The sequence below is a fragment of the Lissotriton vulgaris genome, chromosome 1_2 (genome assembly GCF_964263255.1).
Source record: "Lissotriton vulgaris chromosome 1_2, aLisVul1.2, whole genome shotgun sequence".
NCBI classification, from domain to species: Eukaryota; Metazoa; Chordata; class Amphibia; order Caudata; family Salamandridae; genus Lissotriton; species Lissotriton vulgaris.
In genome coordinates this window covers 229,203,780-229,223,325 of record NC_141686.1, presented here as the reverse complement: position 1 = coordinate 229,223,325, position 19,546 = coordinate 229,203,780, and the positions used below count along the sequence as shown (strand labels likewise).

Below are 19,546 nucleotides of genomic sequence, written 5' to 3'. Positions count from 1 at the left end.
TATCAATTGCATACTCTTTTCAGGATCCAATGAATGGGAATTCCAATTACAGATGGTTCAAAAAAGTCTTGATCGAGTCCTTACATACCCATCTGTGCTCTACTTTCTTTGACAAGGGTTAAGAAGACTTACCCAAACTGTATTATGTAGTTTGACATGTTGATTATCTTTTATCCAATTCAATGTTCAAAATGTAAGCTAGTGTCGGATTAATTTGATAAAGTTGGTCAACAACTTATAGGTCATCTTTTTATTTGTGAATCTCTGATCACCTTGTTGAATCAGGTCGGATCTCTGGTGCAATAGATTGCGGCTTGGAGTCCTAGGCGAATGTAGCAAAAGCATTCAAACGCTAAGGGTTCGAACACCAACTGGGTCAATTTTATCCCTCCTCTATTTTATAACTAATTGAAACAGTAACCAGCAATCCTGCTTCTCCATCACCAGAAACATTTACCAAAATGGCAGTGAAAGAAAGTCTACTTAAACAGAGACTGTTTGCTTTGAAAATGTTGCATAGTCTATGCCCAAGAGGAAATTCCCAATGATACTGCTGAAAATGTAATTTAGGAGTTAGTAATAGTATTTGGCCCTTTATTAATTTCACAGTGTCATTTTAAACACGTGATTTCTATGTCATCCGAAAATGAGATAGTACAAATTTCCGGAGTTATAATGGATTACGTGTGCTGCTGAAATTTCAAATGCTTAAAATATCAATTCATTATTAAACTCTAGAATATTGATTGCTAATATATGTAATTATATAAATATACAAAGTGTAGGTCAGTGTACGTCCACATTTGTTTAGCTGATTTTAAGGTAGAGTATAGCAGAGCCTGGATAGCTCAGTCGGTAGAGCATCAGACTTTTAATCTGAGGGTCCAGGGTTCAAGTCCCTGTTCAGGTGGTTGTTTCCTTTAAAGAAAAAGTACTCTAATTGTATGCTCTTTTTGTGGACCCCTGCATGACGAATAAGATATTATATTACTAAAATTGCAAAAACGTCTTTCATGGAGTTGTGAAATACACATCTGTCTCACATATTATGTGCCATTTGACTAAACTTAAGTCGTACGTAGATTTACCAATGGTATCATGTAGTCTGAGACGGTGAATATCATTTCACCAATTCAATATTCAAAATATAGCCATGGTTATAGTATCAAATGAACTTTATAAAGCTGATCAACAGCTAATAGCTCATTATTTCATTTCAGAACATCTCTGCACCTCATTATAGCAGATTGGCTCTGTGGCGCAATGGATAGCGCATTGGACTTCTAGGTGAATGTAAAAAAGATATTCAAAGGTTGTGGGTTCGAATCCCACCAGAGTCAGATTTATCCCTGTTATCCCAAGTACCAATTCATTATTATATTCTCTGTATTTAGTACTAATACCGGCAACCATCTTAACCCCTTGCGTGCTGATAACAGAACGGTTCCGTCATCAGCTACGGGTGAGCTGTGCTGATGACGAAACCGTTCCGTCATGACTCCGCCCGCGCAAGGCGTAGTCAGCACAGGCGGAAAATACGCCCCGCACTCAAGGGGTTAAAAAACGTAGTGATAGTTGGGACACTTCCTAATGTTGATAATGTCATTTTGTGGGGTGCTGCCTCAGAGCCTGGATAGCTCAGTCGGTAGAGCATCAGACTTTTAATCTGAGGGCCCAGGGTTCAAGTCCCTGTTCAGGCGGCTTGGTTAAAGAAAATGTATATCAATTGCATACTCTTTTCAGGATCCAATGAATGGGAATTCCAATTACAGATGGTTCAAAAAAGTCTTGATCGAGTCCTTACATACCCATCTGTGCTCTACTTTCTTTGACAAGGGTTAAGAAGACTTACCCAAACTGTATCATGTAGTTTGACATGTTGATTATCTTTTATCCAATTCAATGTTCAAAATGTAAGCTAGTGTCCGATTAATTTGATAAAGTTGGTCAACAACTTATAGGTCATCTTTTTATTTGTGAATCTCTGATCACCTTGTTGAATCAGGTCGGATCTCTGGTGCAATGGATTGCGGCTTGGAGTCCTAGGCGAATGTAGCAAAAGCATTCAAACGCTAAGGGTTCGAACACCAACTGGGTCAATTTTATCCCTCCTCTATTTTATAACTAATTGAAACAGTAACCAGCAATCCTGCTTCTCCATCACCAGAAACATTTACCAAAATGGCAGTGAAAGAAAGTCTACTTAAACAGAGACTGTTTGCTTTGAAAATGTTGCATAGTCTATGCCCAAGAGGAAATTCCCAATGATACTGCTGAAAATGTAATTTAGGAGTTAGTAATAGTATTTGGCCCTTTATTAATTTCACTGTGTCATTTTAAACACGTGATTTCTATGTCATCCGAAAATGAGATAGTACAAATTTCCGGAGTTATAATGGATTACGTGTGCTGCTGAAATTTCAAATGCTTATAATATCAATTCAGTATTAAACTCTAGAATATTGATTGCTAATATATGTAATTATATAAATATACAAAGTGTAGGTCAGTGTACGTCCACATTTGTTTAGCTGATTTTAAGGTAGAGTATAGCAGAGCCTGGATAGCTCAGTCGGTAGAGCATCAGACTTTTAATCTGAGGGTCCAGGGTTCAAGTCCCTGTTCAGGCGGTTGTTTCCTTTAAAGAAAAAGTACTCTAATTGTATGCTCTTTTTGTGGACCCCTGCATGACGAATAAGATATTCCATTACTAAAATTGCAAAAACGTCTTTCATGGAGTTGTGAAATACACATCTGTCTCACATATTATGTGCCATTTGACTAAACTTAAGTCGTACGTAGATTTACCAATGGTATCATGTAGTCTGAGACGGTGAATATCATTTCACCAATTCAATATTCAAAATATAGCCATGGTTATAGTATCAAATGAACTTTATAAAGCTGATCAACAGCTAATAGCTCATTATTTCATTTCAGAACATCTCTGCACCTCATTATAGCAGATTGGCTCTGTGGCGCAATGGATAGCGCATTGGACTTCTAGGTGAATGTAAAATAGATATTCAAAGGTTGTGGGTTCGAATCCCACCAGAGTCAGTTTTATCCCTGTTATCCTGTTATCCCAAGTACCAACTCATTATTATATTCTCTGTATTTAGTACTAATACCGGCAACCATCTTAACCCCTTGCGTGCTGATGACGAAACCGTTCCGTCATGACTCCGCCCGCGCAAGGCGGAGTCAGCACAGGCGGAAAATACGCCCCGCACGCAAGGGGTTAAAAAACGTAGTGATAGTTGGGACACTTCCTAATGTTGATAATGTCATTTTGTGGGGTGCTGCCTCAGAGCCTGGATAGCTCAGTCGGTAGAGCATCAGACTTTTAATCTGAGGGCCCAGGGTTCAAGTCCCTGTTCAGGCGGCTTGGTTAAAGAAAATGTATATCAATTGCATACTCTTTTCAGGATCCAATGAATGGGAATTCCAATTACAGATGGTTCAAAAAAGTCTTGATCGAGTCCTTACATACCCATCTGTGCTCTACTTTCTTTGACAAGGGTTAAGAAGACTTACCCAAACTGTATCATGTAGTTTGACATGTTGATTATCTTTTATCCAATTCAATGTTCAAAATGTAAGCTAGTGTCCGATTAATTTGATAAAGTTGGTCAACAACTTATAGGTCATCTTTTTATTTGTGAATCTCTGATCACCTTGTTGAATCAGGTCGGATCTCTGGTGCAATGGATTGCGGCTTGGAGTCCTAGGCGAATGTAGCAAAAGCATTCAAACGCTAAGGGTTCGAACACCAACTGGGTCAATTTTATCCCTCCTCTATTTTATAACTAATTGAAACAGTAACCAGCAATCCTGCTTCTCCATCACCAGAAACATTTACCAAAATGGCAGTGAAAGAAAGTCTACTTAAACAGAGACTGTTTGCTTTGAAAATGTTGCATAGTCTATGCCCAAGAGGAAATTCCCAATGATACTGCTGAAAATGTAATTTAGGAGTTAGTAATAGTATTTGGCCCTTTATTAATTTCACAGTGTCATTTTAAACACGTGATTTCTATGTCATCCGAAAATGAGATAGTACAAATTTCCGGAGTTATAATGGATTACGTGTGCTGCTGAAATTTCAAATGCTTAAAATATCAATTCATTATTAAACTCTAGAATATTGATTGCTAATATATGTAATTATATAAATATACAAAGTGTAGGTCAGTGTACGTCCACATTTGTTTAGCTGATTTTAAGGTAGAGTATAGCAGAGCCTGGATAGCTCAGTCGGTAGAGCATCAGACTTTTAATCTGAGGGTCCAGGGTTCAAGTCCCTGTTCAGGTGGTTGTTTCCTTTAAAGAAAAAGTACTCTAATTGTATGCTCTTTTTGTGGACCCCTGCATGACGAATAAGATATTCCATTACTAAAATTGCAAAAACGTCTTTCATGGAGTTGTGAAATACACATCTGTCTCACATATTATGTGCCATTTGACTAAGCTTAAGTCGTACGTAGATTTACCAATGGTATCATGTAGTCTGAGACGGTGAATATCATTTCACCAATTCAATATTCAAAATATAGCCATGGTTATAGTATCAAATGAACTTTATAAAGCTGATCAACAGCTAATAGCTCATTATTTCATTTCAGAACATCTCTGCACCTCATTATAGCAGATTGGCTCTGTGGCGCAATGGATAGCGCATTGGACTTCTAGGTGAATGTAAAAAAGATATTCAAAGGTTGTGGGTTCGAATCCCACCAGAGTCAGTTTTATCCCTGTTATCCTGTTATCCCAAGTACCAATTCATTATTGTATTCTCTGTATTTAGTACTAATACCGGCAACCATCTTAACCCCTTGCGTGCTGATAACAGAACGGTTCCGTCATCAGCTACGGGTGAGCTGTGCTGATGACGAAACCGTTCCGTCATGACTCCGCCCGCGCAAGGCGTAGTCAGCACAGGCGGAAAATACGCCCCGCACTCAAGGGGTTAAAAAACGTAGTGATAGTTGGGACACTTCCTAATGTTGATAATGTCATTTTGTGGGGTGCTGCCTCAGAGCCTGGATAGCTCAGTCGGTAGAGCATCAGACTTTTAATCTGAGGGCCCAGGGTTCAAGTCCCTGTTCAGGCGGCTTGGTTAAAGAAAATGTATATCAATTGCATACTCTTTTCAGGATCCAATGAATGGGAATTCCAATTACAGATGGTTCAAAAAAGTCTTGATCGAGTCCTTACATACCCATCTGTGCTCTACTTTCTTTGACAAGGGTTAAGAAGACTTACCCAAACTGTATCATGTAGTTTGACATGTTGATTATCTTTTATCCAATTCAATGTTCAAAATGTAAGCTAGTGTCGGATTAATTTGATAAAGTTGGTCAACAACTTATAGGTCATCTTTTTATTTGTGAATCTCTGATCACCTTGTTGAATCAGGTCGGATCTCTGGTGCAATGGATTGCGGCTTGGAGTCCTAGGCGAATGTAGCAAAAGCATTCAAACGCTAAGGGTTCGAACACCAACTGGGTCAATTTTATCCCTCCTCTATTTTATAACTAATTGAAACAGTAACCAGCAATCCTGCTTCTCCATCACCAGAAACATTTACCAAAATGGCAGTGAAAGAAAGTCTACTTAAACAGAGACTGTTTGCTTTGAAAATGTTGCATAGTCTATGCCCAAGAGGAAATTCCCAATGATACTGCTGAAAATGTAATTTAGGAGTTAGTAATAGTATTTGGCCCTTTATTAATTTCACTGTGTCATTTTAAACACGTGATTTCTATGTCATCCGAAAATGAGATAGTACAAATTTCCGGAGTTATAATGGATTACGTGTGCTGCTGAAATTTCAAATGCTTATAATATCAATTCAGTATTAAACTCTAGAATATTGATTGCTAATATATGTAATTATATAAATATACAAAGTGTAGGTCAGTGTACGTCCACATTTGTTTAGCTGATTTTAAGGTAGAGTATAGCAGAGCCTGGATAGCTCAGTCGGTAGAGCATCAGACTTTTAATCTGAGGGTCCAGGGTTCAAGTCCCTGTTCAGGCGGTTGTTTCCTTTAAAGAAAAAGTACTCTAATTGTATGCTCTTTTTGTGGACCCCTGCATGACGAATAAGATATTCCATTACTAAAATTGCAAAAACGTCTTTCATGGAGTTGTGAAATACACATCTGTCTCACATATTATGTGCCATTTGACTAAACTTAAGTCGTACGTAGATTTACCAATGGTATCATGTAGTCTGAGACGGTGAATATCATTTCACCAATTCAATATTCAAAATATAGCCATGGTTATAGTATCAAATGAACTTTATAAAGCTGATCAACAGCTAATAGCTCATTATTTCATTTCAGAACATCTCTGCACCTCATTATAGCAGATTGGCTCTGTGGCGCAATGGATAGCGCATTGGACTTCTAGGTGAATGTAAAATAGATATTCAAAGGTTGTGGGTTCGAATCCCACCAGAGTCAGTTTTATCCCTGTTATCCTGTTATCCCAAGTACCAACTCATTATTATATTCTCTGTATTTAGTACTAATACCGGCAACCATCTTAACCCCTTGCGTGCTGATGACGAAACCGTTCCGTCATGACTCCGCCCGCGCAAGGCGGAGTCAGCACAGGCGGAAAATACGCCCCGCACGCAAGGGGTTAAAAAACGTAGTGATAGTTGGGACACTTCCTAATGTTGATAATGTCATTTTGTGGGGTGCTGCCTCAGAGCCTGGATAGCTCAGTCGGTAGAGCATCAGACTTTTAATCTGAGGGCCCAGGGTTCAAGTCCCTGTTCAGGCGGCTTGGTTAAAGAAAATGTATATCAATTGCATACTCTTTTCAGGATCCAATGAATGGGAATTCCAATTACAGATGGTTCAAAAAAGTCTTGATCGAGTCCTTACATACCCATCTGTGCTCTACTTTCTTTGACAAGGGTTAAGAAGACTTACCCAAACTGTATTATGTAGTTTGACATGTTGATTATCTTTTATCCAATTCAATGTTCAAAATGTAAGCTAGTGTCGGATTAATTTGATAAAGTTGGTCAACAACTTATAGGTCATCTTTTTATTTGTGAATCTCTGATCACCTTGTTGAATCAGGTCGGATCTCTGGTGCAATAGATTGCGGCTTGGAGTCCTAGGCGAATGTAGCAAAAGCATTCAAACGCTAAGGGTTCGAACACCAACTGGGTCAATTTTATCCCTCCTCTATTTTATAACTAATTGAAACAGTAACCAGCAATCCTGCTTCTCCATCACCAGAAACATTTACCAAAATGGCAGTGAAAGAAAGTCTACTTAAACAGAGACTGTTTGCTTTGAAAATGTTGCATAGTCTATGCCCAAGAGGAAATTCCCAATGATACTGCTGAAAATGTAATTTAGGAGTTAGTAATAGTATTTGGCCCTTTATTAATTTCACAGTGTCATTTTAAACACGTGATTTCTATGTCATCCGAAAATGAGATAGTACAAATTTCCGGAGTTATAATGGATTACGTGTGCTGCTGAAATTTCAAATGCTTAAAATATCAATTCATTATTAAACTCTAGAATATTGATTGCTAATATATGTAATTATATAAATATACAAAGTGTAGGTCAGTGTACGTCCACATTTGTTTAGCTGATTTTAAGGTAGAGTATAGCAGAGCCTGGATAGCTCAGTCGGTAGAGCATCAGACTTTTAATCTGAGGGTCCAGGGTTCAAGTCCCTGTTCAGGTGGTTGTTTCCTTTAAAGAAAAAGTACTCTAATTGTATGCTCTTTTTGTGGACCCCTGCATGACGAATAAGATATTATATTACTAAAATTGCAAAAACGTCTTTCATGGAGTTGTGAAATACACATCTGTCTCACATATTATGTGCCATTTGACTAAACTTAAGTCGTACGTAGATTTACCAATGGTATCATGTAGTCTGAGACGGTGAATATCATTTCACCAATTCAATATTCAAAATATAGCCATGGTTATAGTATCAAATGAACTTTATAAAGCTGATCAACAGCTAATAGCTCATTATTTCATTTCAGAACATCTCTGCACCTCATTATAGCAGATTGGCTCTGTGGCGCAATGGATAGCGCATTGGACTTCTAGGTGAATGTAAAAAAGATATTCAAAGGTTGTGGGTTCGAATCCCACCAGAGTCAGATTTATCCCTGTTATCCCAAGTACCAATTCATTATTATATTCTCTGTATTTAGTACTAATACCGGCAACCATCTTAACCCCTTGCGTGCTGATAACAGAACGGTTCCGTCATCAGCTACGGGTGAGCTGTGCTGATGACGAAACCGTTCCGTCATGACTCCGCCCGCGCAAGGCGTAGTCAGCACAGGCGGAAAATACGCCCCGCACTCAAGGGGTTAAAAAACGTAGTGATAGTTGGGACACTTCCTAATGTTGATAATGTCATTTTGTGGGGTGCTGCCTCAGAGCCTGGATAGCTCAGTCGGTAGAGCATCAGACTTTTAATCTGAGGGCCCAGGGTTCAAGTCCCTGTTCAGGCGGCTTGGTTAAAGAAAATGTATATCAATTGCATACTCTTTTCAGGATCCAATGAATGGGAATTCCAATTACAGATGGTTCAAAAAAGTCTTGATCGAGTCCTTACATACCCATCTGTGCTCTACTTTCTTTGACAAGGGTTAAGAAGACTTACCCAAACTGTATCATGTAGTTTGACATGTTGATTATCTTTTATCCAATTCAATGTTCAAAATGTAAGCTAGTGTCCGATTAATTTGATAAAGTTGGTCAACAACTTATAGGTCATCTTTTTATTTGTGAATCTCTGATCACCTTGTTGAATCAGGTCGGATCTCTGGTGCAATGGATTGCGGCTTGGAGTCCTAGGCGAATGTAGCAAAAGCATTCAAACGCTAAGGGTTCGAACACCAACTGGGTCAATTTTATCCCTCCTCTATTTTATAACTAATTGAAACAGTAACCAGCAATCCTGCTTCTCCATCACCAGAAACATTTACCAAAATGGCAGTGAAAGAAAGTCTACTTAAACAGAGACTGTTTGCTTTGAAAATGTTGCATAGTCTATGCCCAAGAGGAAATTCCCAATGATACTGCTGAAAATGTAATTTAGGAGTTAGTAATAGTATTTGGCCCTTTATTAATTTCACTGTGTCATTTTAAACACGTGATTTCTATGTCATCCGAAAATGAGATAGTACAAATTTCCGGAGTTATAATGGATTACGTGTGCTGCTGAAATTTCAAATGCTTATAATATCAATTCAGTATTAAACTCTAGAATATTGATTGCTAATATATGTAATTATATAAATATACAAAGTGTAGGTCAGTGTACGTCCACATTTGTTTAGCTGATTTTAAGGTAGAGTATAGCAGAGCCTGGATAGCTCAGTCGGTAGAGCATCAGACTTTTAATCTGAGGGTCCAGGGTTCAAGTCCCTGTTCAGGCGGTTGTTTCCTTTAAAGAAAAAGTACTCTAATTGTATGCTCTTTTTGTGGACCCCTGCATGACGAATAAGATATTCCATTACTAAAATTGCAAAAACGTCTTTCATGGAGTTGTGAAATACACATCTGTCTCACATATTATGTGCCATTTGACTAAACTTAAGTCGTACGTAGATTTACCAATGGTATCATGTAGTCTGAGACGGTGAATATCATTTCACCAATTCAATATTCAAAATATAGCCATGGTTATAGTATCAAATGAACTTTATAAAGCTGATCAACAGCTAATAGCTCATTATTTCATTTCAGAACATCTCTGCACCTCATTATAGCAGATTGGCTCTGTGGCGCAATGGATAGCGCATTGGACTTCTAGGTGAATGTAAAATAGATATTCAAAGGTTGTGGGTTCGAATCCCACCAGAGTCAGTTTTATCCCTGTTATCCTGTTATCCCAAGTACCAACTCATTATTATATTCTCTGTATTTAGTACTAATACCGGCAACCATCTTAACCCCTTGCGTGCTGATGACGAAACCGTTCCGTCATGACTCCGCCCGCGCAAGGCGGAGTCAGCACAGGCGGAAAATACGCCCCGCACGCAAGGGGTTAAAAAACGTAGTGATAGTTGGGACACTTCCTAATGTTGATAATGTCATTTTGTGGGGTGCTGCCTCAGAGCCTGGATAGCTCAGTCGGTAGAGCATCAGACTTTTAATCTGAGGGCCCAGGGTTCAAGTCCCTGTTCAGGCGGCTTGGTTAAAGAAAATGTATATCAATTGCATACTCTTTTCAGGATCCAATGAATGGGAATTCCAATTACAGATGGTTCAAAAAAGTCTTGATCGAGTCCTTACATACCCATCTGTGCTCTACTTTCTTTGACAAGGGTTAAGAAGACTTACCCAAACTGTATCATGTAGTTTGACATGTTGATTATCTTTTATCCAATTCAATGTTCAAAATGTAAGCTAGTGTCGGATTAATTTGATAAAGTTGGTCAACAACTTATAGGTCATCTTTTTATTTGTGAATCTCTGATCACCTTGTTGAATCAGGTCGGATCTCTGGTGCAATGGATTGCGGCTTGGAGTCCTAGGCGAATGTAGCAAAAGCATTCAAACGCTAAGGGTTCGAACACCAACTGGGTCAATTTTATCCCTCCTCTATTTTATAACTAATTGAAACAGTAACCAGCAATCCTGCTTCTCCATCACCAGAAACATTTACCAAAATGGCAGTGAAAGAAAGTCTACTTAAACAGAGACTGTTTGCTTTGAAAATGTTGCATAGTCTATGCCCAAGAGGAAATTCCCAATGATACTGCTGAAAATGTAATTTAGGAGTTAGTAATAGTATTTGGCCCTTTATTAATTTCACAGTGTCATTTTAAACACGTGATTTCTATGTCATCCGAAAATGAGATAGTACAAATTTCCGGAGTTATAATGGATTACGTGTGCTGCTGAAATTTCAAATGCTTAAAATATCAATTCATTATTAAACTCTAGAATATTGATTGCTAATATATGTAATTATATAAATATACAAAGTGTAGGTCAGTGTACGTCCACATTTGTTTAGCTGATTTTAAGGTAGAGTATAGCAGAGCCTGGATAGCTCAGTCGGTAGAGCATCAGACTTTTAATCTGAGGGTCCAGGGTTCAAGTCCCTGTTCAGGCGGTTGTTTCCTTTAAAGAAAAAGTACTCTAATTGTATGCTCTTTTTGTGGACCCCTGCATGACGAATAAGATATTCCATTACTAAAATTGCAAAAACGTCTTTCATGGAGTTGTGAAATACACATCTGTCTCACATATTATGTGCCATTTGACTAAACTTAAGTCGTACGTAGATTTACCAATGGTATCATGTAGTCTGAGACGGTGAATATCATTTCACCAATTCAATATTCAAAATATAGCCATGGTTATAGTATCAAATGAACTTTATAAAGCTGATCAACAGCTAATAGCTCATTATTTCATTTCAGAACATCTCTGCACCTCATTATAGCAGATTGGCTCTGTGGCGCAATGGATAGCGCATTGGACTTCTAGGTGAATGTAAAAAAGATATTCAAAGGTTGTGGGTTCGAATCCCACCAGAGTCAGTTTTATCCCTGTTATCCTGTTATCCCAAGTACCAATTCATTATTATATTCTCTGTATTTAGTACTAATACCGGCAACCATCTTAACCCCTTGCGTGCTGATAACAGAACGGTTCCGTCATCAGCTACGGGTGAGCTGTGCTGATGACGAAACCGTTCCGTCATGACTCCGCCCGCGCAAGGCGTAGTCAGCACAGGCGGAAAATACGCCCCGCACTCAAGGGGTTAAAAAACGTAGTGATAGTTGGGACACTTCCTAATGTTGATAATGTCATTTTGTGGGGTGCTGCCTCAGAGCCTGGATAGCTCAGTCGGTAGAGCATCAGACTTTTAATCTGAGGGCCCAGGGTTCAAGTCCCTGTTCAGGCGGCTTGGTTAAAGAAAATGTATATCAATTGCATACTCTTTTCAGGATCCAATGAATGGGAATTCCAATTACAGATGGTTCAAAAAAGTCTTGATCGAGTCCTTACATACCCATCTGTGCTCTACTTTCTTTGACAAGGGTTAAGAAGACTTACCCAAACTGTATCATGTAGTTTGACATGTTGATTATCTTTTATCCAATTCAATGTTCAAAATGTAAGCTAGTGTCGGATTAATTTGATAAAGTTGGTCAACAACTTATAGGTCATCTTTTTATTTGTGAATCTCTGATCACCTTGTTGAATCAGGTCGGATCTCTGGTGCAATGGATTGCGGCTTGGAGTCCTAGGCGAATGTAGCAAAAGCATTCAAACGCTAAGGGTTCGAACACCAACTGGGTCAATTTTATCCCTCCTCTATTTTATAACTAATTGAAACAGTAACCAGCAATCCTGCTTCTCCATCACCAGAAACATTTACCAAAATGGCAGTGAAAGAAAGTCTACTTAAACAGAGACTGTTTGCTTTGAAAATGTTGCATAGTCTATGCCCAAGAGGAAATTCCCAATGATACTGCTGAAAATGTAATTTAGGAGTTAGTAATAGTATTTGGCCCTTTATTAATTTCACTGTGTCATTTTAAACACGTGATTTCTATGTCATCCGAAAATGAGATAGTACAAATTTCCGGAGTTATAATGGATTACGTGTGCTGCTGAAATTTCAAATGCTTATAATATCAATTCAGTATTAAACTCTAGAATATTGATTGCTAATATATGTAATTATATAAATATACAAAGTGTAGGTCAGTGTACGTCCACATTTGTTTAGCTGATTTTAAGGTAGAGTATAGCAGAGCCCGGATAGCTCAGTCGGTAGAGCATCAGACTTTTAATCTGAGGGTCCAGGGTTCAAGTCCCTGTTCAGGCGGTTGTTTCCTTTAAAGAAAAAGTACTCTAATTGTATGCTCTTTTTGTGGACCCCTGCATGACGAATAAGATATTCCATTACTAAAATTGCAAAAACGTCTTTCATGGAGTTGTGAAATACACATCTGTCTCACATATTATGTGCCATTTGACTAAACTTAAGTCGTACGTAGATTTACCAATGGTATCATGTAGTCTGAGACGGTGAATATCATTTCACCAATTCAATATTCAAAATATAGCCATGGTTATAGTATCAAATGAACTTTATAAAGCTGATCAACAGCTAATAGCTCATTATTTCATTTCAGAACATCTCTGCACCTCATTATAGCAGATTGGCTCTGTGGCGCAATGGATAGCGCATTGGACTTCTAGGTGAATGTAAAAAAGATATTCAAAGGTTGTGGGTTCGAATCCCACCAGAGTCAGTTTTATCCCTGTTATCCTGTTATCCCAAGTACCAATTCATTATTATATTCTCTGTATTTAGTACTAATACCGGCAACCATCTTAACCCCTTGCGTGCTGATGACAGAACGGTTCCGTCATCAGCTACGGGTGAGCTGTGCTGATGACGAAACAGTTCCGTCATGACTCCGCCCGCGCAAGGCGTAGTCAGCACAGGCGGAAAATACGCCCCGCACTCAAGGGGTTAAAAAACGTAGTGATAGTTGGGACACTTCCTAATGTTGATAATGTCATTTTGTGGGGTGCTGCCTCAGAGCCTGGATAGCTCAGTCGGTAGAGCATCAGACTTTTAATCTGAGGGCCCAGGGTTCAAGTCCCTGTTCAGGCGGCTTGGTTAAAGAAAATGTATATCAATTGCATACTCTTTTCAGGATCCAATGAATGGGAATTCCAATTACAGATGGTTCAAAAAAGTCTTGATCGAGTCCTTACATACCCATCTGTGCTCTACTTTCTTTGACAAGGGTTAAGAAGACTTACCCAAACTGTATCATGTAGTTTGACATGTTGATTATCTTTTATCCAATTCAATGTTCAAAATGTAAGCTAGTGTCGGATTAATTTGATAAAGTTGGTCAACAACTTATAGGTCATCTTTTTATTTGTGAATCTCTGATCACCTTGTTGAATCAGGTCGGATCTCTGGTGCAATGGATTGCGGCTTGGAGTCCTAGGCGAATGTAGCAAAAGCATTCAAACGCTAAGGGTTCGAACACCAACTGGGTCAATTTTATCCCTCCTCTATTTTATAACTAATTGAAACAGTAACCAGCAATCCTGCTTCTCCATCACCAGAAACATTTACCAAAATGGCAGTGAAAGAAAGTCTACTTAAACAGAGACTGTTTGCTTTGAAAATGTTGCATAGTCTATGCCCAAGAGGAAATTCCCAATGATACTGCTGAAAATGTAATTTAGGAGTTAGTAATAGTATTTGGCCCTTTATTAATTTCACTGTGTCATTTTAAACACGTGATTTCTATGTCATCCGAAAATGAGATAGTACAAATTTCCGGAGTTATAATGGATTACGTGTGCTGCTGAAATTTCAAATGCTTATAATATCAATTCAGTATTAAACTCTAGAATATTGATTGCTAATATATGTAATTATATAAATATACAAAGTGTAGGTCAGTGTACGTCCACATTTGTTTAGCTGATTTTAAGGTAGAGTATAGCAGAGCCTGGATAGCTCAGTCGGTAGAGCATCAGACTTTTAATCTGAGGGTCCAGGGTTCAAGTCCCTGTTCAGGCGGTTGTTTCCTTTAAAGAAAAAGTACTCTAATTGTATGCTCTTTTTGTGGACCCCTGCATGACGAATAAGATATTCCATTACTAAAATTGCAAAAACGTCTTTCATGGAGTTGTGAAATACACATCTGTCTCACATATTATGTGCCATTTGACTAAACTTAAGTCGTACGTAGATTTACCAATGGTATCATGTAGTCTGAGACGGTGAATATCATTTCACCAATTCAATATTCAAAATATAGCCATGGTTATAGTATCAAATGAACTTTATAAAGCTGATCAACAGCTAATAGCTCATTATTTCATTTCAGAACATCTCTGCACCTCATTATAGCAGATTGGCTCTGTGGCGCAATGGATAGCGCATTGGACTTCTAGGTGAATGTAAAAAAGATATTCAAAGGTTGTGGGTTCGAATCCCACCAGAGTCAGTTTTATCCCTGTTATCCTGTTATCCCAAGTACCAATTCATTATTATATTCTCTGTATTTAGTACTAATACTGGCAACCATCTTAACCCCTTGCGTGCTGATGACAGAACGGTTCCGTCATCAGCTACGGGTGAGCTGTGCTGATGACGAAACAGTTCCGTCATGACTCCGCCCGCGCAAGGCGTAGTCAGCACAGGCGGAAAATACGCCCCGCACTCAAGGGGTTAAAAAACGTAGTGATAGTTGGGACACTTCCTAATGTTGATAATGTCATTTTGTGGGGTGCTGCCTCAGAGCCTGGATAGCTCAGTCGGTAGAGCATCAGACTTTTAATCTGAGGGCCCAGGGTTCAAGTCCCTGTTCAGGCGGCTTGGTTAAAGAAAATGTATATCAATTGCATACTCTTTTCAGGATCCAATGAATGGGAATTCCAATTACAGATGGTTCAAAAAAGTCTTGATCGAGTCCTTACATACCCATCCGTGCTCTACTTTCTTTGACAAGGGTTAAGAAGACTTACCCAAACTGTATCATGTAGTTTGACATGTTGATTATCTTTTATCCAATTCAATGTTCAAAATGTAAGCTAGTGTCCGATTAATTTGATAAAGTTGGTCAACAACTTATAGGTCATCTTTTTATTTGTGAATCTCTGATCACCTTGTTGAATCAGGTCGGATCTCTGGTGCAATGGATTGCGGCTTGGAGTCCTAGGCGAATGTAGCAAAAGCATTCAAACGCTAAGGGTTCGAACACCAACTGGGTCAATTTTATCCCTCCTCTATTTTATAACTAATTGAAACAGTAACCAGCAATCCTGCTTCTCCATCACCAGAAACATTTACCAAAATGGCAGTGAAAGAAAGTCTACTTAAACAGAGACTGTTTGCTTTGAAAATGTTGCATAGTCTATGCCCAAGAGGAAATTCCCAATGATACTGCTGAAAATGTAATTTAGGAGTTAGTAATAGTATTTAGCCCTTTATTAATTTCACTGTGTCATTTTAAACACGTGATTTCTATGTCATCCGAAAATGAGATAGTACAAATTTCCGGAGTTATAATGGATTACGTGTGCTGCTGAAATTTCAAATGCTTATAATATCAATTCAGTATTAAACTCTAGAATATTGATTGCTAATATATGTAATTATATAAATATACAAAGTGTAGGTCAGTGTACGTCCACATTTGTTTAGCTGATTTTAAGGTAGAGTATAGCAGAGCCTGGATAGCTCAGTCGGTAGAGCATCAGACTTTTAATCTGAGGGTCCAGGGTTCAAGTCCCTGTTCAGGCGGTTGTTTCCTTTAAAGAAAAAGTACTCTAATTGTATGCTCTTTTTGTGGACCCCTGCATGACGAATAAGATATTCCATTACTAAAATTGCAAAAACGTCTTTCATGGAGTTGTGAAATACACATCTGTCTCACATATTATGTTCCATTTGACTAAACTTAAGTCGTACGTAGATTTACCAATGGTATCATGTAGTCTGAGACGGTGAATATCATTTCACCAATTCAATATTCAAAATATAGCCATGGTTATAGTATCAAATGAACTTTATAAAGCTGATCAACAGCTAATAGCTCATTATTTCATTTCAGAACATCTCTGCACCTCATTATAGCAGATTGGCTCTGTGGCGCAATGGATAGCGCATTGGACTTCTAGGTGAATGTAAAATAGATATTCAAAGGTTGTGGGTTCGAATCCCACCAGAGTCAGTTTTATCCCTGTTATCCTGTTATCCCAAGTACCAACTCATTATTATATTCTCTGTATTTAGTACTAATACCGGCAACCATCTTAACCCCTTGCGTGCTGATGACGAAACCGTTCCGTCATGACTCCGCCCGCGCAAGGCGGAGTCAGCACAGGCGGAAAATACGCCCCGCACGCAAGGGGTTAAAAAACGTAGTGATAGTTGGGACACTTCCTAATGTTGATAATGTCATTTTGTGGGGTGCTGCCTCAGAGCCTGGATAGCTCAGTCAGTAGAGCATCAGACTTTTAATCTGAGGGCCCAGGGTTCAAGTCCCTGTTCAGGCGGCTTGGTTAAAGAAAACGTATATCAATTGCATACTCTTTTCAGGATCCAATGAATGGGAATTCCAATTACAGATGGTTCAAAAAAGTCTTGATCGAGTCCTTACATACCCATCTGTGCTCTACTTTCTTTGACAAGGGTTAAGAAGACTTACCCAAACTGTATCATGTAGTTTGACATGTTGATTATCTTTTATCCAATTCAATGTTCAAAATGTAAGCTAGTGTCGGATTAATTTGATAAAGTTGGTCAACAACTTATAGGTCATCTTTTTATTTGTGAATCTCTGATCACCTTGTTGAATCAGGTCGGATCTCTGGTGCAATGGATTGCGGCTTGGAGTCCTAGGCGAATGTAGCAAAAGCATTCAAACGCTAAGGGTTCGAACACCAACTGGGTCAATTTTATCCCTCCTCTATTTTATAACTAATTGAAACAGTAACCAGCAATCCTGCTTCTCCATCACCAGAAACATTTACCAAAATGGCAGTGAAAGAAAGTCTACTTAAACAGAGACTGTTTGCTTTGAAAATGTTGCATAGTCTATGCCCAAGAGGAAATTCCCAATGATACTGCTGAAAATGTAATTTAGGAGTTAGTAATAGTATTTGGCCCTTTATTAATTTCACAGTGTCATTTTAAACACGTGATTTCTATGTCATCCGAAAATGAGATAGTACAAATTTCCGGAGTTATAATGGATTACGTGTGCTGCTGAAATTTCAAATGCTTAAAATATCAATTCATTATTAAACTCTAGAATATTGATTGCTAATATATGTAATTATATAAATATACAAAGTGTAGGTCAGTGTACGTCCACATTTGTTTAGCTGATTTTAAGGTAGAGTATAGCAGAGCCTGGATAGCTCAGTCGGTAGAGCATCAGACTTTTAATCTGAGGGTCCAGGGTTCAAGTCCCTGTTCAGGTGGTTGTTTCCTTTAAAGAAAAAGTACTCTAATTGTATGCTCTTTTTGTGGACCCCTGCATGACGAATAAGATATTCCATTACTAAAATTGCAAAAACGTCTTTCATGGAGTTGTGAAATACACATCTGTCTCACATATTATGTGCCATTTGACTAAACTTAAGTCGTACGTAGATTTACCAATGGTATCATGTAGTCTGAGACGGTGAATATCATTTCACCAATTCAATATTCAAAATATAGCCATGGTTATAGTATCAAATGAACTTTATAAAGCTGATCAACAGCTAATAGCTCATTATTTCATTTCAGAACATCTCTGCACCTCATTATAGCAGATTGGCTCTGTGGCGCAATGGATAGCGCATTGGACTTCTAGGTGAATGTAAAAAAGATATTCAAAGGTTGTGGGTTCGAATCCCACCAGAGTCAGTTTTATCCCTGTTATCCTGTTATCCCAAGTACCAATTCATTATTATATTCTCTGTATTTAGTACTAATACCGGCAACCATCTTAACCCCTTGCGTGCTGATAACAGAACGGTTCCGTCATCAGCTACGGGTGAGCTGTGCTGATGACGAAACCGTTCCGTCATGACTCCGCCCGCGCAAGGCGTAGTCAGCACAGGCGGAAAATACGCCCCGCACTCAAGGGGTTAAAAAACGTAGTGATAGTTGGGACACTTCCTAATGTTGATAATGTCATTTTGTGGGGTGCTGCCTCAGAGCCTGGATAGCTCAGTCGGTAGAGCATCAGACTTTTAATCTGAGGGCCCAGGGTTCAAGTCCCTGTTCAGGCGGCTTGGTTAAAGAAAATGTATATCAATTGCATACTCTTTTCAGGATCCAATGAATGGGAATTCCAATTACAGATGGTTCAAAAAAGTCTTGATCGAGTCCTTACATACCCATCTGTGCTCTACTTTCTTTGACAAGGGTTAAGAAGACTTACCCAAACTGTATCATGTAGTTTGACATGTTGATTATCTTTTATCCAATTCAATGTTCAAAATGTAAGCTAGTGTCGGATTAATTTGATAAAGTTGGTCAACAACTTATAGGTCATCTTTTTATTTGTGAATCTCTGATCACCTTGTTGAATCAGGTCGGATCTCTGGTGCAATGGATTGCGGCTTGGAGTCCTAGGCGAATGTAGCAAAAGCATTCAAACGCTAAGGGTTCGAACACCAACTGGGTCAATTTTATCCCTCCTCTATTTTATAACTAATTGAAACAGTAACCAGCAATCCTGCTTCTCCATCACCAGAAACATTTACCAAAATGGCAGTGAAAGAAAGTCTACTTAAACAGAGACTGTTTGCTTTGAAAATGTTGCATAGTCTATGCCCAAGAGGAAATTCCCAATGATACTGCTGAAAATGTAATTTAGGAGTTAGTAATAGTATTTGGCCCTTTATTAATTTCACTGTGTCATTTTAAACACGTGATTTCTATGTCATCCGAAAATGAGATAGTACAAATTTCCGGAGTTATAATGGATTACGTGTGCTGCTGAAATTTCAAATGCTTATAATATCAATTCAGT

At 38.5% G+C, this 19,546-nt stretch overlaps 11 non-coding genes across 11 annotated transcripts; all 11 read left to right on the top strand.

The window, feature by feature from the left end:
- The first annotated feature begins 1,249 nt into the window (after nt 1-1,249).
- Nucleotides 1,250-1,340, top strand: TRNAR-UCU (transfer RNA arginine (anticodon UCU)). The gene is given in 2 exon segments: nt 1,250-1,286; nt 1,305-1,340. It is a non-coding gene; the product is annotated as a tRNA-Arg (tRNA).
- Nucleotides 1,341-2,969: 1,629 nt separating this feature from the next.
- TRNAR-UCU (transfer RNA arginine (anticodon UCU)) lies at nt 2,970-3,060 on the top strand. The gene is given in 2 exon segments: nt 2,970-3,006; nt 3,025-3,060. It is a non-coding gene; the product is annotated as a tRNA-Arg (tRNA).
- Nucleotides 3,061-4,654: 1,594 nt separating this feature from the next.
- On the top strand, nt 4,655-4,745 carry TRNAR-UCU (transfer RNA arginine (anticodon UCU)). Its single transcript is given in 2 exon segments — nt 4,655-4,691; nt 4,710-4,745. It is a non-coding gene; the product is annotated as a tRNA-Arg (tRNA).
- A 1,637-nt stretch (nt 4,746-6,382) lies between these two features.
- Nucleotides 6,383-6,473, top strand: TRNAR-UCU (transfer RNA arginine (anticodon UCU)). The gene is given in 2 exon segments: nt 6,383-6,419; nt 6,438-6,473. It is a non-coding gene; the product is annotated as a tRNA-Arg (tRNA).
- A 1,594-nt stretch (nt 6,474-8,067) lies between these two features.
- On the top strand, nt 8,068-8,158 carry TRNAR-UCU (transfer RNA arginine (anticodon UCU)). Its single transcript is given in 2 exon segments — nt 8,068-8,104; nt 8,123-8,158. It is a non-coding gene; the product is annotated as a tRNA-Arg (tRNA).
- A 1,629-nt stretch (nt 8,159-9,787) lies between these two features.
- On the top strand, nt 9,788-9,878 carry TRNAR-UCU (transfer RNA arginine (anticodon UCU)). The gene is given in 2 exon segments: nt 9,788-9,824; nt 9,843-9,878. It is a non-coding gene; the product is annotated as a tRNA-Arg (tRNA).
- A 1,594-nt stretch (nt 9,879-11,472) lies between these two features.
- Nucleotides 11,473-11,563, top strand: TRNAR-UCU (transfer RNA arginine (anticodon UCU)). The gene is given in 2 exon segments: nt 11,473-11,509; nt 11,528-11,563. It is a non-coding gene; the product is annotated as a tRNA-Arg (tRNA).
- A 1,637-nt stretch (nt 11,564-13,200) lies between these two features.
- TRNAR-UCU (transfer RNA arginine (anticodon UCU)) lies at nt 13,201-13,291 on the top strand. Its single transcript is given in 2 exon segments — nt 13,201-13,237; nt 13,256-13,291. It is a non-coding gene; the product is annotated as a tRNA-Arg (tRNA).
- A 1,637-nt stretch (nt 13,292-14,928) lies between these two features.
- Nucleotides 14,929-15,019, top strand: TRNAR-UCU (transfer RNA arginine (anticodon UCU)). Its single transcript is given in 2 exon segments — nt 14,929-14,965; nt 14,984-15,019. It is a non-coding gene; the product is annotated as a tRNA-Arg (tRNA).
- Nucleotides 15,020-16,656: 1,637 nt separating this feature from the next.
- On the top strand, nt 16,657-16,747 carry TRNAR-UCU (transfer RNA arginine (anticodon UCU)). Its single transcript is given in 2 exon segments — nt 16,657-16,693; nt 16,712-16,747. It is a non-coding gene; the product is annotated as a tRNA-Arg (tRNA).
- A 1,594-nt stretch (nt 16,748-18,341) lies between these two features.
- Nucleotides 18,342-18,432, top strand: TRNAR-UCU (transfer RNA arginine (anticodon UCU)). The gene is given in 2 exon segments: nt 18,342-18,378; nt 18,397-18,432. It is a non-coding gene; the product is annotated as a tRNA-Arg (tRNA).
- Nucleotides 18,433-19,546: the final 1,114 nt, after the last annotated feature.